Here is a 17,640-nt window from a genome sequence, read left to right on the forward strand (position 1 = left end):
TAATATATTTCGATAATTAATTTTTTAATTAAAATATTGCAAAACTCTTAACGTTCTCTTGGGATAAAATTAATGATTAAATATGTGTATTGCAATAAGAAAAAGATAGATATATAGACCGAGAATAGAGACACATATACCGAGAATAGTAATCTGACGTGACGATAGTACATTTCTTCTCGTCGCGAACAAAGAATTGTGAGGCATTATTTTGAACGCGTAGCGTTCCCGGAGAATATTCTTCTTGCGGGATTTCGCACGTCGCGACTCTCGCCCGAGGACAGAATTATTTGATGTAGAGGTGGCGAAGAAGTCCGTTCGCGTGAACGTGTCCGCGCGGGAACGTCGTCGTCCAGGGGGATCAAAGAGAAGTTCTACATGCTAAATAAATGGATTCCTCTTTCTTTCATTCCGCGGATAAAGGTGCTTTCCTCGTGCGTCGCGTCGCCGATCGCATTGCGCGCGCGCCACATTCTCTCTCAGAGTCTCCAGAAATTTTCAATCAAACGCGCGGAATGCCCGGGGCCGTCCACATCGGATGCCGCACGGGGGATGAGCGCAGCGGGGAGGAAAATAACACGCGTGCGCGCGAAGAGAGACCTTTTATATTTCCCTGCCGTTCTTAACGACGATCGGTGGTCGCCACAATCGGGGCGGAGAAGGAGGATTTCTCGAAAAAGGGCGCCCTCTTATCCGTGACACGGCAATAATGGATGCAGGATTAAAGGGCCGCGGTTTCGACTCCTCTCCGTCGTGTATATACGCAGTGCAGACACATTTGATTTACGAGCTTGCTCGCGTTTCTGGATTCTTTTCCACGTCAGCCATCCGGGACGCAGAGGGGAGAGAGCGAGGAGGGATACATAAAGCACGGGATGGGCATCGCATTTTTGTTTATTCTGGAATACTACCAAAGGAGTTTTACCCCCGCGGAAACGACTGCGGAGTCGACTTGACTTTCTCGGGACCGTTCTATTTCTCCTCTTTTCTTTTTTTTTCTCTCTCTTTCCACGCTACTTTAGTCTTTCCCGGTTTCATCTTATTTCCTTACGCTCAAGGAACGACGCAGTCAAATGAATAAAGAATCGGCGATATACGTGTGTGTTCCGTCTTTATCGCGCCGAACGCGCTTTGACGTGATGGACTTTGATCTTTCTGGTAAGTTGATAGTAGTTTTTTTTATTTAAATACATAAAGGTTTTTAATTAAGTTTTGACGTGCGAAAAATTGTTCAATGTTTTTCTGTTTCGATGTCACACACGTTCTAGTGGTAAAAAAAACCTCTTCTCGCGTTGGAAAACAAAATTCGTTCAAAATAACTTTACCGGGCAATTAATTTGCGCGACAATATTTGATATCGAGCACACAACACATGTTGTCGGAGGAAGATGGAAATTCTAAATCTAGCCAAAAAAAAATCAACTTTGACGCGGGTAGTGATGGCACGCCGTGCAGATAAACTTTGCAACTACGATTTAACACGAAAATCCCGCATTTTTTCCCCGAGTAAAACGAGCCGCTAGACCGAATGAAAAATCCTGTTGTCTGTTGTCGCGTCTGGTCGTGTAACAATGACAACTATTGACGAGCGTGACTAGAATTGCTGCCGGAACGTCGCGGAAAAGAGCTGTGAAAAGAGACATTTTTCGGGCATTTCGGTGTCAATTGTTTTCACGTCATGAGTTAATAGTGTTTTTTTCCTTATCAATACAAAGATTTTTAACAATCATTTTTTGCGATAATTTGCATAATTTCATGCTTTAAAAAATTTGCAGCGTATTGTTTTTTTCGCCGGTACTCAAGTTTTTCAAAATCTTTATTTCTCGCGACGTGTTTTTATACTTAAAAACAAATGTGCAGAAAAATGTTCTCGCACAATAAAAAAGTGAATTATCTGGCGGAGCATATTGCGAGATACTTGTACATCTTTTGATTGTCGCATCGGAACTGTTCAAACGACTCGCGACGAAGTTATATAATTTCACGATCGCTTTTCTAGTTCGCGCGCTTTACGATCCTTGCACTAAATTCGTGAGAGCTCTTGTGAATTGCAGACGATATTGCGTACAATCTTCAAGACTTCTCGGCCGTGCGCGGATGCGAGTATCCGCATGTTCATCCACTTTGGAACTCTACTTGACATTCGCTTCCGGCATCAAAATTTTACGTATCTGCAGCCACGGCGCGCACGGCAGAACTCTCTGGATACCACCCGCCCTGTCGTATTTTCCGCGGACAAAATTTATTAACGCGACGAGAGAGACGACGACGACGACGACGACCGACCGACTTTCAAATCAACCCCGCCGGCTTTCGACTTTATAGCGCAAGTTCCAGTAGTTTTAAACTTGAAAATTAATGATTGCGATATTATAATATTTTAGTTATTTAAATTATGCCGCTATATTTAGTTATTAAAACGATGCGCAGCTATCAAACGTTTTATTTCGTTTGACATTTGTACAAACGATCAATTTTATTTGATAATTGCAAATTGTAATTTTTTACACTGACAGCTTTGAGGAGTTAATCACGAAATAGCAGACATGTATGATTTTTGAATTGGCAGAAGAAAATAATTCGTTGGACGATGATATCAATCAAAAGTAACGCGCGATGCTTCTGATTCGCGTAAGTAGAGAAGACCCGAATTTGATCAGACGTATCAGTTTCTCTGTAATGTTTCCCGGTTGTCTTGAGCGTAGCGAGGCTTTGTCATGCTCGTATTTCCGCGCAAAGTAAAACCGTGCGTGCGCCGAAAATCACAAAATCTGCGCGCAAGCAACGCAATTATCGTGAGAGGTCATTTATCAACGTACGATTGTCGTCGCGTCACACACAGCGCTGGCGTCGCCGGAATAATTGGGACATGCGTATTGTTCGAGGATAAGTACGTTTCGCGAAAATTCAAGGAAATCAATTCCGCGAATGACCAGCTGCCCCAAATTTACTTGTCCCAAAAACGACGAACGGGAAAAAGGGAAGAAAACTTTCAGAGGGGAGAGGAGGGAGTGGTCTTCGTGAAGACGACCGACATTTCAAGCCTGACGGATCAGGAGTTTACGATGACGCTCGTTTCCTGCGTAAGGGCAAAGGGCTCCGGAGGGAGAGAGTAGCGAGAGACAGCCATCGATGTGAAAGTCTCGAAATGGAACGTCAATGGGCGCGCAAAAGGGATGGTCAAAAAGAGAAAGAGAGAGAGAGAGAGAGAAAGAGGGAAGGAAGGAGATAGGGCGAAGTGCGGTAACCCGGTTGGACGTAGTCCAGACATTCTGGAATCCCGACGGTCTCTCGGCCAGCTGATCGACTGACCGGCCACACCGTCAGACGAACAGACGGACAGGAAGGGTAAGAGGCATAAAGGGGATGGGGTGCCAGTCCGAGCGGCGCCGCGACGCCTCCCGGCTACTCGACGGTTCTCGACAGTTACGTGAGTTGGGGAAAAGGGTTGCATTGCCGATCTCTCTCTTTCTCTCTGTCTCTTTTTCGGCGCGCGGTCGCTCGTAAAATCGAATTATTAGTTACCACCGCGCGGACACAATTCACGAAAACATCTCGTTAAATCACCCCACCATTCGTGACCCCTCGTCTCTCTCTCTCTCTTTTCTCGCTTAAGCTCAATGCTCACTTCCAGTGCGCTCGAAAACAGGGAAACCACTTTGCGCGTTACCTCGTCATTTTTTCTTTTTTCCTCGCTTTACTTATTCTTCCATTTTTCTTCTTTCTCTCTCTCTTTCTTTCTCTTTCCCTGTTTCACGAATTGTTTCAGAATTTAATTTGCCTACGGTGGCATTGCTCGGCTTTTTGCCGTAAGGCAAGCTAAAGTATTGTTTCATCTGCTAAACAAATTTTATTGTTATTTATTTAAACGTGAAGCATGATACTATATTTTAAATTTGAATGCTTTTCTTATTTTCCGTTTTTATGCGTGTAGTAGAAAACATCCGCTCGTTACACTCATTTCGAGATTAAAATAAATTTCTCGCATTTGTGTATGTTTTAATTAATTCGATATATTGTATGTTGAAGAGCGTACACTTGCTACTAAAAGCATACTTGTAATTTTCCCGTTAATCCGCGCGAGTATCTCACATATACGTACGAGCGCGCGAGTTCTCTGAATTTACAATTCATTTGTTTCATTTCTCGAAATTCGCAACTATTAAAGCTATGGTAACTATTTCGCATTGTTAACTTCTCGCCAGGCAGAAGTAGTTTTGCCTTAATTTAGCGCGACTCGGTCCTGCATTGCAGAGCGTAATTTACCTTCTCTCTCTCTCTCTCTTTCTCTCTCTTGGTGCGCGGAGAATCATCCCCTTAAGACGATATTTGTTGCGGGACGATGTCGAGCCGGGATTCGCGAGAAAGCTCATAAGGAGGTACGGCCTTGTAGAAATCTTTCCCTCTTGGACATTAAGAACGCTCTGTGGGTCGTGTATCTCGCCGTAGAACAAACACACAGATCTCTCTTTCTCTCTCTCTCGTTATACCTTCGGGGGTTCTAGAGTTCGGCAAACATTCGACGGAAGGTCAACGATATTCTCGACGATAGTGTCCGTCCGAGGGCGTCTCGGAGCGGGTCTCCCACGTGCTACATACCGGAGGTCGTAAATGAAAAAACTGTTCCATGTTTTGTAAACTCGATTTAAATAATGTAATTCATTTCGGAAGAACGAGGCGCACGTTTCTTCTGGCACGAAAACGGCATAACCTCAAGTGTGCCTGAAACTTACTAGTTTACACGGCTCGCAAATGCCGCTCGCGGTTGCATTTTTTTTCTGGCGGATCTCCTTACACAGCATAGGAGTGATTAATACCGACCTCCGCATCGTAAACAGCACCACGGCCTCTGCTTATTGCATATTCCAGCGGTTTGCACGCGCGCGCGCACACGCTCGAGCGGTACGCTTCGTCAGAAAACAGTGAATTGTTCCTCGCCAAGTCAATTTCAAATGTCTTGCACATACGAGATAGTTCAAATTGACGTGCGCTTCCTATTCTCGCTTGCCGTGCATTTTCCGCGAGCGATCATTGAAATGTGAGATATTTTAAATTGAATGTGAAATGGTACTTTACGTCGCGCGCTTGACACAGAATCGAAATTCGAACGCAACTTCCGCGGGACGTCGAAAGATTACGTCGATTTAAATTCCTCCCTTTTCGAGTGGCGAGGAGAGAAAACAGTGCTTTGAGTAAATTGATTTTTTTAACTTTTGAACAAGTAGTTCGTTATAATTATTTCTTCAATAAAATATTCGACCAGCGGCACTTTCGATCGACAGTTGTCACAATTTTCTTTGTGTCACAGTTTCAAGTTCGATCGAGACTCGTTCGAAAATCGACCTATAATCGCCGGGTCGAAAGAGTTTTCCTGCTTATTTGTGCGTCGAGGAGATTACAGCGACTCGAGTTACTTTCAAGAAAACTCTTAGCATCAAGCCGCGTGTAACGGTATGCAATGCGCGAGGTTGTATTTTCTCTTTCTTCTTCCTTACCGAGATCGAATTACGTGTTCTGAATCCCCTCGGTGAGTCGGACTGATTACATCGTCGAGTTCATTTTTCTCAAAGCTTTCTGCGGCTTAGCGAGTGTCGATCCTTCTTGAAGATCCAATCACGCGGTTTAGCTCTGGTCAAGGTGTAGACGTGGAAGCTCTATGGAGCGGAGTCTTTCTCCCCGATCGGTCCGCGATTTCACACGTGCCACGCTCCGTTGGTTTTCAATCTGGCACTCGACGCCAGGAGCCGGGCCAGGAACGAGCGCGCGTTGTACTAACGTAAAGAGGGAGAGAGAGAAGAGCGTTCCGATAACATGCGGGTAAATGCAGAATTGTGCTCGAAAGCGTCGAACGAGTCCGGCAGAGGTTGTCGAGCGATATATACGCCGATAGTCCGACGTGACGTTAGAGTTCGTTTGAAGAGAGGGGAGGGGAGGTGAGGTGCTTTTTCGCTAAAGGGATGTTCGGGCATGAGAGGCTCGCAGATGGTGAGACAGACGGGTAAAACGGAGGTGAGAATTGGAGTGCGACCTATCGCGCGCAGATCGGAAACGGGGGGCAAAACGAGAAGAAACGGAAGAGTACAGGAAACGCGCGGAGAAAGTTAGAAAGAAAAGAAAGAAAAGAAAGCCGGTAAGAGACACGGTGGGAAAACCAAAGTGTGCAAAGATGGGATGGCGACTTTGAATAACTCGAAGATGGGGAGGGTGGCTTCGAGGAAATCCTTCCCCGATTGAGCCTCCATCCGCCTCGCGGCCGTGGCTCTTGTTCTTCTTCTTCTTCTTCTTCACTTCGTCGGCCTTTCGTTCGGGCATCGGTGAAAGGAAGTGCCCGAAAGGCGGCGTAGTTGTGCGGCACGGTGTGTGTCCGATGTTATCTGTGGTTGCCATGGGGATGCTATTGATTGGCCGACGCGCCGACAGACGTCACGGGAGTCGCGGCGCCACTCCGACTATTGCCCGCCGCCCGCGCCCCTCCCGCGCAAACCGACCGCCACCCTCTCGCCGTGTCCTCACCCTCTCTCAAACCCACCCCTCTTTCCTCCACAACGTGCTCGCACACGATGCAGTTCGCCTGCACGTATAATACATTCTCTCGCCCCGATACACGCGAGCGCGATCCTCGCGCGCATTTGCCTAACTGTTCTCCTCTTCGTACCCCCCGTTTGATAACCTCGAACTCCCGCATCGCAGAGAAGCGACGACTCCCTTTAATCGTCCCCTCTGGAAATGCTGTTGGGCGAAACTTCTTAGTATACGCTCCGGTTGACACAGGTGACTGTGCGAGTCGCGTCGCGCGCGCGTGCGTGCGTGCGTGTGTGTGTGTATGCAAGGACGGGGCGGGCATGTGCGCGTCAACTATCTTGCACATAGACGCAACACACCGAGTCGAGCGAGTTTCCGAGCGAGAAGGGCGGGCATCAGCTGAGCGACTTTTGTTCGCGGTCGTTAACTATCACGCCTTCCCTCTGGAAACAATTTGCGGGGCCGACGACGTTGTCGCGAACTGACGAAAAAGGGGGTCGATCGGGGAGGGGTAGGTGAGGCGGTGCGCTCGCCGCATAAACGAGCGCGTGTGTCTATACTACTTACAGAGAGAAAACCGCCAGCGCGACGACTTCCGCGACCCGGAGCAGTCGTCCTGGCGCCTGGACGGTCGTATAAAACGCCGGAGGGGTTTCGAGCCGAGCGTTCGCGGTTGCACGCGAGTACCCGAGGAAACCCTCGACAGTGAGGAAAAGAGAGAGAAGGGGACGGAGGGGATAGGATGGCGACCGGGGACAAACGCCGCCACGTCGTGTCTCGCCGATCGCGTCGCCTTGATTAGAGATTGATCGCGATCCCCGAGTTTCTTTCGTAGGCGCGTTTGTCGCCAGAGTTTTTCTCCGGATATATCGCTCGATGTCGGCGAGAAAAGTAATTTGAAATCATTTTTTCTAACATCTCTCACACTTTCTCGAAAAACGAAAGTAAACACGTCAAGTTGCGCGAAGAGCGATTCGTCCTTTGTATCGCGCGTTTATCTCATTGCGCCGCCACCACGCTGTTATTAGATCTCGATTACGAATTCAGTGGCAATATTGTCGCTTCTTTCGCGACAAAGTTACTCGGCGGGAATCGCATTACACCCGTTTCTCTGCCGGGTTCGTGTTTGTATTAAGAGCGAGCGCGTCAGGTGTTGAATTACGGCCGCGGTGTCGCAAAGCCAGATGCAATTACCAAGACGTGGCAACGTGGATGATCGGTTACATCGCGCGGATGCGATTGGAATATCAATCATTAGCGGGAGTTTCGCAATTTTGGGAAATAGACAAGCCAGTCGCGTTTACCAGCCGGTCGAGGGTCTGCGTCGGGGAAAAAGATATAACGTTGACGTGCGCGCGACACTTCGATTTATCGGCGTCGTAAGAATTTTTATTGCGCCAGCACGAAACTTTTTTCCCGTTATCAATTTCCTCGTTCCTAGTTTCTAGCGTGCGCTAAAAATATTAAAAACATCGACGAAACACGCGTCTGTATATTTTTTTCCGAAAATTCGAAAAAGATTATTAATTTGTGAAATTAGTTGAGGGTGTAGAAATTACCATTAAATATCAGCAATTGCCATCAAATATCAGAAACGTGATCGGACGGAGATGTCTGAGACATTTTATTCAGCATTCAGACATTATTTGGGGAATAAGACGGTTAATATTCCCATAACTCGGGGCGTCGTCTCGTCTTCTCGAATCCCGGGAGGAAAGGGCACAAGGAGGAAGGAGGCTTACAACTAGATAGATTACAAGACGGCGGTATTTCGGTATGCGGAGAGAGAGCCCGCCTTATGTAATGATTATTAATTGCTGCGGTGACGATATGCAGTGCACGCAAACGCGGCGGTTGCACCTGCACCCGGGTTTTATTAGTGTCGGCGGTGGTTCGGTTGGTTCTCCGACTAATATACATATATCTCGGTATGCGCGGATAATAATCGTTGTTTCGAAGTTGGCGCGCACGCGGACGACTTGCGCGCGCCCCAACGACTAATGCGTCTCGTGCTTTGCTCTCGTACTTGCTCCAACTGCGGATGTCGTCGTCGGAGTGAATGTCATCGCTCGTAATATTATTCGAGGTCTGAGAATCGCGCGCTTATCCACCTGTCTTAACTATACGGCGCGCTATTAAGCAGGTCGCGACGACAGTTAAGACTTTAGCTCGGCTTAAATCCTTTGGTAACGAGTCGTGCTCCGGTGTACACGTATTGAGAATATATTTCAGCGAAATTGCGAATCTCAAAATAAACGTCGAATATCTGCGAGTGATTTTTAAGTGACACGAAAAGCTTGTGGCCGAGTTTTCAACGACTGTCGCAATAATAATACTGAAAGAAAGAGAAAGAGGAAGAGGTTTTTATAGGTATGTTTTATTGTAGCGCACAGAAGAGAACGAGTACATTTTATGATGAGTTATGTGGTTTTAATACTTCGCTCTGTTGGGCGTAAATATAGCGATATGTCCTTTGTTCGATACGCCAATTCATCAATTTTGAAACGACGTTCGAACGAAAAAAATAGAAATTTTCTTTTGCTTTAATAAAATTATGTAATATTATTAATATATTTTATACATAATTTTATTATTTGTATAATTTAATTACACGCGTCTGAAGAGAGAGAAATAAATCGATCGTGTCTCGCACAAGCGTCAATCGAATTCGGCAGCGAGTCTTTTTTAAATTGCGACGTGACGACCGTTTAATTTTTCTTATTAGTTCTTCGTCATTTGCCGCGCGACGTCTCCGCGGTCACTTGTGTAGAAGGCGAGGCAAAAAAGATCGAAGCCGACAGGCGTGAGAGAGGAAGGGAACGAAACTAATTGCGGCCGCGCCCGCTAGTTCGGCCGTAACGACGATGCCATCTCGTCTTCGATCCTCGATACGCCTTGACATATTTTCGATAGTACGAAACTTTCGTTCGTCAGATTATAACGAAGGCACTACGGTCCGTCTTTGACAGACATTTATTTTAAACGGTCTGACGTTGACCATTGAAATGTGCCAAATCTGCTTTGACGGTGTTGCGCGCGAGACTTACGTCGGGATGATCCTGTTCAAGAAATCTTTGGCAAAATATGTAAACATAAGAATCAAAACAAACATATAAAAACTTCAATGAAGATTTTGGGTGCGATTTTGTTATCTGTCACTTATAAATTTATTTGTAAAACGTGAAAAATTTTATATTTAATAATATATTTTGAATATTTTCAGAAAATGTGCTAACAACAATGTATATAAATACTATTTTACGGAAGAAGATCTTTGTTCTCTCGTAATCGGGATTCAATAGAGAAAAGCCAAAAAACAAAAAAAAATTGTTTTGGACGCAGGAGAAGAAAAATACCGTATTGAGTACGTTAACATGATGCTATCGAGAGCGAGATATTATTTCCGTGAAAACGTGATGTCATATATATGTAAAGCGTCGGAAAAAGAAACGGACGATTTGTTTTTTAGCAAATACAATGGCAGGTACGCGACATACGGCAATCCGATTTACGTGCAAGCAAAATGCAACATCGCGACATGCATGTTTCGATACGCCAATCGACATGATTTTATTGCCCGCCCTAGTGACTGCTCGCCGAGAGCTATTCTTCTTTCTCTATCCTTTTCCCCGCCGCATATATTTTTTGTTATTTGTACACCAAACCGAGCCGAGTTGCTGCCGTGTAGTGTGCGGCAGTACGACGGCGGCGGCGGTGGCGGCAGCGGCGGCGGCGATGGCGGCAGCAGAAAATCTCAAATAAATCCTTTGGTAATCCCGCATCGCTCCTTTCAGCCAGTCCGGATTTCCACTACTCGCTTTTATGCCACCTCCGCACTCCCAAACCCGAAACTCTCTTTCCCTTTTCTCTTCCCTCCGCCCGTCAAGGGAGAAACTGCTCTACCGTGTCTCTATCTGCTTCCCCTCTCCCTCTGTTTCGCCGCATCACATTACCCTATTTTCGCTATTTTCTCGTCAGATATTCGCTAGCTTTTCTCCGCTTCTTTTCCACCCTGTTTCCCCCATACGTTCTTGTTTTTATCGCTTAATTTCTGTTTCTCTCTTCCGCTTTTCGATTCTCGCGGTCGGGTTCCGAAAATGTGTTTCGATCCGTGTTTTTTTTTTTGTTTGCTCCCGTTTCGCTCTTCCTCTCCGACCTTCCAACGGCAACTTCCTCGCCATTCATGCGGTCATTACGATATCTGGCGTCGCGGATTGCAACTAAAATCGGGTCGGGTTTCGAAACTGTGCGCGTTCGTCACGGTCGAGAGGAACCGGAATTGATCGTCACGCAGACGGGGACGGAATGAGACAAAGAGATTTATCGAAACGGCGCGAACAAAGAGCGATTTTTTTCAAGCCATTTGTCTTGTTTCTTGTTTTTTTTTTTTTTTTTTGGCAGAATCGGGAAACGAGATGGTCGGTTTTTCTATCTCATCGTGTGCGCGCACGCGTTTCCGCTTTCTCTCCCGCGTATGTTTTATCGCGCTATTATTGCATCATCGAACGTATTCTCCGAGCTCGGCTCGGATCACCGTCCGTTTGAGTTATGTCGCGCGATACCTCGGCTTCTTATCGCCATAAAGGAGAGCGCGTCGTCCCCGTTTGGTAAGTATGAAAAAATACGTGATTTTTTTCGCCCCCCTCCGCCGAAGGAGGTTGTTCTCTCCTCGCGTCTTGTCACTTTTATCCGGCTTATGTTAAGTCACTTTTTATGCCGGCCCTTATTCGAGGATTATAGTGACAAGATGAAGACGCGATATAATGTCAGGAGAGAGGAGGAGAAACATAAACGCGCGCGGAGAAAGCACTTCCAAAAGAAATCCGAAAGAAGCGAAATCGCGACGCAGCTTTTTTCTTTACGCGATCGTTTTATTTAATTTCGATAGTGAGAATTTATTACAATTTTTCAAATATTTGTTGTTACAAGAATATATTGCGGATGGGATTTGGATCTTCCCTTAAGAGAAGTTTCTTCTCGACGGGAAACGCTCGAATACATCTATCTGTTTAAATTACTTAGATTACTTTCGGAGAAACTTATCGACTAAGCTGGTAATCGCTCGACGTTGGCATGATGAACACGCTTGCAGCAGAAAGTTCACGTTCGCCGTCTGGCCCGACGACGATAACAAATTCATTTCGAAGCCGCCGTAAACGATCCCCCGTTGAGCTATCCGCGAAAGTGCGCCCGAAGCTTTCGTAATTTATTAAAACGTCGCAGACACGAAAATTCGAACGAGCCTTCTCGAGCCCTTTCTCCTCCCACATCCTCCTCTCGCCCCCTCTACGCGCCACATCCACCCTCTTCAGCGCGGATGTGTCTAACTCCTTCCTTCTCGGTCTCCTCGGGATCGCTGTAAAATTTTCAGTGGATCCTGCGCAAGCGAAAAGTGCACCCGGGCGGGTTACGACGGACTCACGTCCGCCATTTACACACGTTTTCTCGTGTGTAGTCGGCGCGTAAAACGATCGCGGGGGGAGGGACAGACGGGAAGGCGAGAAAAGAGCGCGCGGGGAGGCAAACGGGATAGCTCCGGCCTCGGCACGTGGAATAAGAATCCAAAAAGACGAAGGTGAGGAAGACGACGAAACGGCTCCCCGGGGCTTTTCCCAATCAGCCCGGCGCCGGGGCCGAGCTCTGCTCGCCGCGGCTAAAATGCACTCTTCTTTTCTCTCTCGGCTTTCCCGGTATTTTCCGACGGTATTTTTCCCACCTAAGACCGCGCCGCACCAAGTATGCGCGAACTCGCTAATGCGCACCGGCGGCGTCGGTTGCCGCGAAACAGCAGCACCGGGGCAACTTTTATACGCTCGTATGGATTCCATTTAGTAATCTTTATGCGATCTGTTAACGCCGCGCGGCGCGCGAAAAGCACGACGAGCGTTCCTCGGAGAATTTCTTTATTTCCCCGCGCGCAAGTTTTTCGCTAAGTCGCCTTCGTAGTTACGTGCGTTTATATTGCGCCGCGAGAACATTTCGGGAAATTAGAAATGCCGCGCGATCTCGTCTCGAGCACCACCTCCGCAGAGATCAACTGCGATAAAGACCGTCTCGTCTGTATCATTTGAAGTCAATTTCTGTAGTCGAAGAATTGTTGACAGTAGTTCGTTTTGTAAAAGAAACTTCAGAATTTTATTTGATATATACATACATGTAAATAAATATAATTATATATATATTATATATATTTATATACTCTACTAATAAACTAATAAAATTGTTTGTTTTTTGTTGCAGGTGAGCGAGCGGATTCATCACTTTAAGAATTTTTCACGCATTTTCATGTATTATACGACGTCGAAGTAAGTACACGAAGCCGAATGCCGCTCTGCCGTTGGTACAACACGCCGAAGGTTATTTGCTAATAAACATTTGCACGGTAAAATATTGTGGCAACCGAGCGACGCTCCGCGTATATCGTTCTATATCAATTAGTAATTAGATACTTGATCATTCTCTCTTCCCCGCCGTGCGCACATATATATTTGATGAAGCCAGATACATGGCGCGTTCTAATGAATGTCGCGTATCACCCGATGCTATAATTGCAGGGAATTGCGTTGGCGCGCCGATCGAGCGGTTGATGTTTGACCAAACGTACGTGAAGGTAATCCGCGAAACACCTAATAACTGATCGACTGAGTTGCATCGTCATAATTCAATTCAACGAATTCCCAGTAAAAGTTATATTTTCTCTCCTTTTTTTATTGAAACTCTGTTTTCGAGACGTCGTCATTTTCTTGCAGTTTAAGTGATTGATCGCCAGTCAGTCAATTTGCCAGAAGTAAATACCTTAGTCGACCAAGTTGCGACTCTCGACAATTCTATTTACCGCAACCGAAGTCTGCGGTTAATTAATACACCTACGAACTAGTCCGTCTCCGTCTCCCTCCGTCTCTCTGTTTCGCTCGATATCAATAACCGATAGCTTTCAGTACGGCAAAATCAATCGTCCGAGACAGAAACAATCATGATGCATCCGACGGGACACATCGGTCGAGCGGTGAATCTCCCTTTGAGCCTTGACTATCGATCGGCATCGATCTTAAGTATGACTCGATTTAGGGGATAAGTCAGACTGCGGCCAATTGCCTCTCTGTTCCACGTCCGTTCGGAGAGGCGATCAGACGAAGCCGCGCGCAATTAGGCGATGTGATCATATTGATGATCAAGCAGACGGGGCGATCGAGCGATCGCAAACTTTGCGTCGATCTCTGATGCGCCCCGTTGCAGCACACAAACACATGCACACACACACACACACTATTCGCCCCTCGAGTTCGGCCACTCTATCGCCGAAGCACTCGCATTACTTACAGATGCGCAAACACGAGAAGGTTGACAAACGCTGCGCGCGCGCGCGGGGGGGAGGATATTGCCGTGCAATTGACCTCACATCCCTCCCGGCGTTACGCAGTATGATATTAGATTAGATTTCGGCAAATTGTCCCCTAGAATTACACGGACGCGCGGGAGAGAGTCGCGCCGTTGTTTGCGTCGGCTCGGAATTTCGTGAGATTGTTACGGCGAATGGCAACTTGGAAATGCAGTCCAACGAGGTTAGTTGTTGTTGATATGTTTCGCGTATATGATATTTGGACAAGCACAAGACGAGTTGCGAGAGAGAGATTCGAATTACACCGGGTGTGTTTGTTGTGTGTTTGTTCGTACGGTGCCTTATATTTCGCAGTGTAATCGCGAATAGTTTCGCGTCGGTGGAAAATTGATTTGCCAGTTTGATTACGAAGCAACTCGACTTGCGTTTCGAGGACCTCGCAGATTATATTATGTAAGCGTGACGTTTCCAAGTTTGTCAACGTGCAAATTGGTGCAAAATCTTTTGTCGTGTCGTTTGTAAGAAGAGAGAGAGAGAGAGTGACGTTTTGTTGACAAAAAACTTTTTTTGATTTTTCTGAAAAATATTCAAAATACATGTTATTTTGCGCGATAAAAAATCGTAGTATAGTTACGGTTTACATAGTTTAAATGCTTTGCGCGCGATTATTGCGATGAAATTTGCACGTGAACCGCAAATAGTCTTCTCGCTTTTCATCGCGCAAATAGCAGCGAGAACATTACGCCACAATAATTACGTATTGTCATCTAATTGGCTCGATATCCCCGGTATTACGTGCGCAATATTAGATTAGATTTCGCCGAATTGTGCGGCGGAAAATTACACGGTTTCATTAGGGACTCGGTGGCTTTATTTGGCCGGGCCGACACCGACCGTGTGATACATGCGAAATTCCGCGAGAGGATCGCGCGCTTAAAAATTGATAAATCAATCCGCGCGAAAATCCAAAAACTTTGTTTGATTTTGGAAATTAGTCGTTGCATAATTTAACTTTAACGCAGAATTACTTTTGTATCGCAGATTTTCGGTCGGCTGCAAACTTTCTCGACATCGCGACTCTCGCGAGCGAAGGAAAGTCTTCCTCCGAGAATAATGAAGAGATTTCGTAAATTATAAGCGCGCTGATTAATTTATTTTCAATTTCTACACTTTCGACTTGAAGCGCGAGCGCGTAAGCTTCTTGCAGAATTTTTACAGATCTGATCGGCGTTTTCGAAGTTACGACGCCCGCGCGCGCCGATGGGAAATCGTATAACTTCCTAATAAAGTATTTAGCCGAATGGAAGCGCAGCGAGAGGATAGTTGCGCCGAACGAGAGAGGCGAAGGAGAGAGGCGAAGGCAGAAGCGGGCACGCAGCAGAACCGAGACGAGATGCAGGAACCCGCCGGTACGGCGGGAGTTTCAGTTTCCGGGTGATCTGTGGCTCCCTCGTCGTGAGAATCGATGCCGCCAGCCGCCCAATAACCATACATCGTACGACTATCACACCCCTGGGGTATATACCCGCGCCCGTCGTATCCTCGTCTCTCTCCTTCATCCTCTCTTTTACCCTCTCTCTCCTCCTTCTCTTCCTCCTCTCCTTTCGTTTTCCCCGATCTTCTTCACCTCTGCCTTATTACAAATAGCCAGGCGTACCTACCTGCTTCGCTTGAGAAAAATTGCCTGGGATTTGAATTATTGCGCGTTTTACTTTTCTCTCTTTCTCTCTCTTTTTCTTCTTCTTCTTCGCGCGAGACTCGAATTACTATTCGTTATATCCCCCGGCCGAGATTTCAAATTATCTCGCGAAGCGCGAATTATTATTTATTGGCCCGTTCGTATCGAATATTCAGGTCATCGTTTTATTTTTCTTGCTATTTTAAACGCTACTTCGAAATGCGCCGCTCGCACTTTTTCTCTCTCTTTCTCTTTTTCTCCCTCTCTTTATCACCGGATTTTCCTCTTCTCCCTTTTTCCAACCATCGCTTGTCTCTCTGTACCTGAAATTTTTATGTGCAATCTTCCGCGCCACACGGTTTCATCTATTTGTACGTCCGCGGGCATGCGCTTTATTCCGCCCGTTTTGTTAGTTCTAAGAAAAAATGCTGAGTTAGTAGATCTCGTTATATCTCTTTCAGTTATGCGAGCTCGATTTGCGTTGCAATATCGGAGTCGCGTTATTCGTCTCGCAAATACATCTCCTGTTGCGTTGTTGTTGATTCAATATATCACGCGCAACCAGATCTCAGCCCTTGATTCACTTGAATTTCAAAGTACGTACGCGCGGCGAATGTACTTAAATTGGACTTAATCTCTCCATGATGTGCTCGATGTATTGCGCAAATGAATGAATGTTACGACTGACACGCGTCGATGTAAAAACCCGGTTTAAAAAAACAAGTGATATTCATAAGCTAAAATATCAGGATATTTGCGTAATAGTTCTATTTCATTTCTACGCTTGTTTTCGTTTTTATTATCTTATTTTTTTCCTTTCTCTGATATGACGTTAAAATATATTTTAAAATAACATACTGCCGTATATTACATTTATGTTAGGTTATACAAATGTCCGATATTATTATTATAATTTTTTTATGTTTCAGTCATAAATGTTTCTTCCGAACATTTAAGCATAAATTATCAAGTTGCTAACTTAACTGCGACATATTTTTCTAAAAAAAACTGCACCGTCGACACTGTCTCTCAGTTTAACTAAGTAATTTAGATGCAGATTTAAAATTGCGCAATGAGATATATGGTTGTCGCCGTATTATTCGCTATTTTTTTGCTCATTATGGAGAAAGGACATTTAAGACGCCGACTGAACGAACGCGAACGGAGAAAATTGTGTTCCCGCTCTCCTCAAGTGGAATTATGCAAAGTTACGAGTACGGCTCGTGTTTCTTGATAAACCGTTACCGTATTATTAAAATTAAAATCCGGGGGAGGGTTAACTTGGCAGAAAATCTGTCGTAATTTAATCTCTTCGGGCACTTATAAAACTATACCTCGAGAAGAGACCTTCAGAACGGATATTTTTATCCCGTGCGACGATTATAGTGACATTTGAAATATATCTCGGATATTTCCGAGTCAATGAAATATGCAAAATTTAAAAGATATATCTGTACATTATTAGACTTAACATTTTATTATACTAGCACAACACAGACGCGCGCTACGCGCACGCTATTATTGTTTTTATTTTAACGTGTTATGTCAGTAAACCTGTCACCGCTATGACAGCAAGTATACGTCTTACAAATATATAATATGAGAGATGTCAGAAATAACGCATGAAAATCACATTCGAAAAATAATGAAAGAGGAATAAAAAAACAACACGCGACTATACTTTAGTCACGTGTCTTTAAAAACGTGACTAAAGTAAAGTAAAGTAAAGTTACGTGACAGGGAGGAGAGGAAAACTAACACGTACGACATGAATCGAGAAACACATTCAAGAAACGTCCAATCAACGTCGATTTAAAAGTGGCAACAATCAATATCGAGAGAATCGATTGCGATTATTTACACACGCTTTTTCTGATAGGACACTAGCACAGGCGCGTGCTACGCGCACGCTGTTATTGTTTCTATTTTAACGTGTTGTGTTAGTAAACACAACCTGTCATCGCGATAAAATATGATGACAGCTAATATATACGTCTTACAAACCATATAATACCCATGAAGTACAAATGAGAGATATCAGAAATAACACATGAAAATCAAACTCAAAAACTAAAAAAAGAGAAGAGTGGAAAAACAACAC

The 17,640-nt window shown here is 45.3% G+C and overlaps 1 protein-coding gene across 6 annotated transcripts in view; it reads left to right on the forward strand.

The window, feature by feature from the left end:
- LOC109851976 (protein muscleblind) overlaps nt 1-17,640 on the forward strand; it is a 359,227-nt gene that overhangs the window by 266,259 nt on the left and 75,328 nt on the right. The window lies entirely within an intron of this gene.

This window comes from Pseudomyrmex gracilis, unplaced genomic scaffold (genome assembly GCF_002006095.1).
Source record: "Pseudomyrmex gracilis isolate BER0280 unplaced genomic scaffold, ASM200609v1 scaffold_23, whole genome shotgun sequence".
NCBI classification, from domain to species: Eukaryota; Metazoa; Arthropoda; class Insecta; order Hymenoptera; family Formicidae; genus Pseudomyrmex; species Pseudomyrmex gracilis.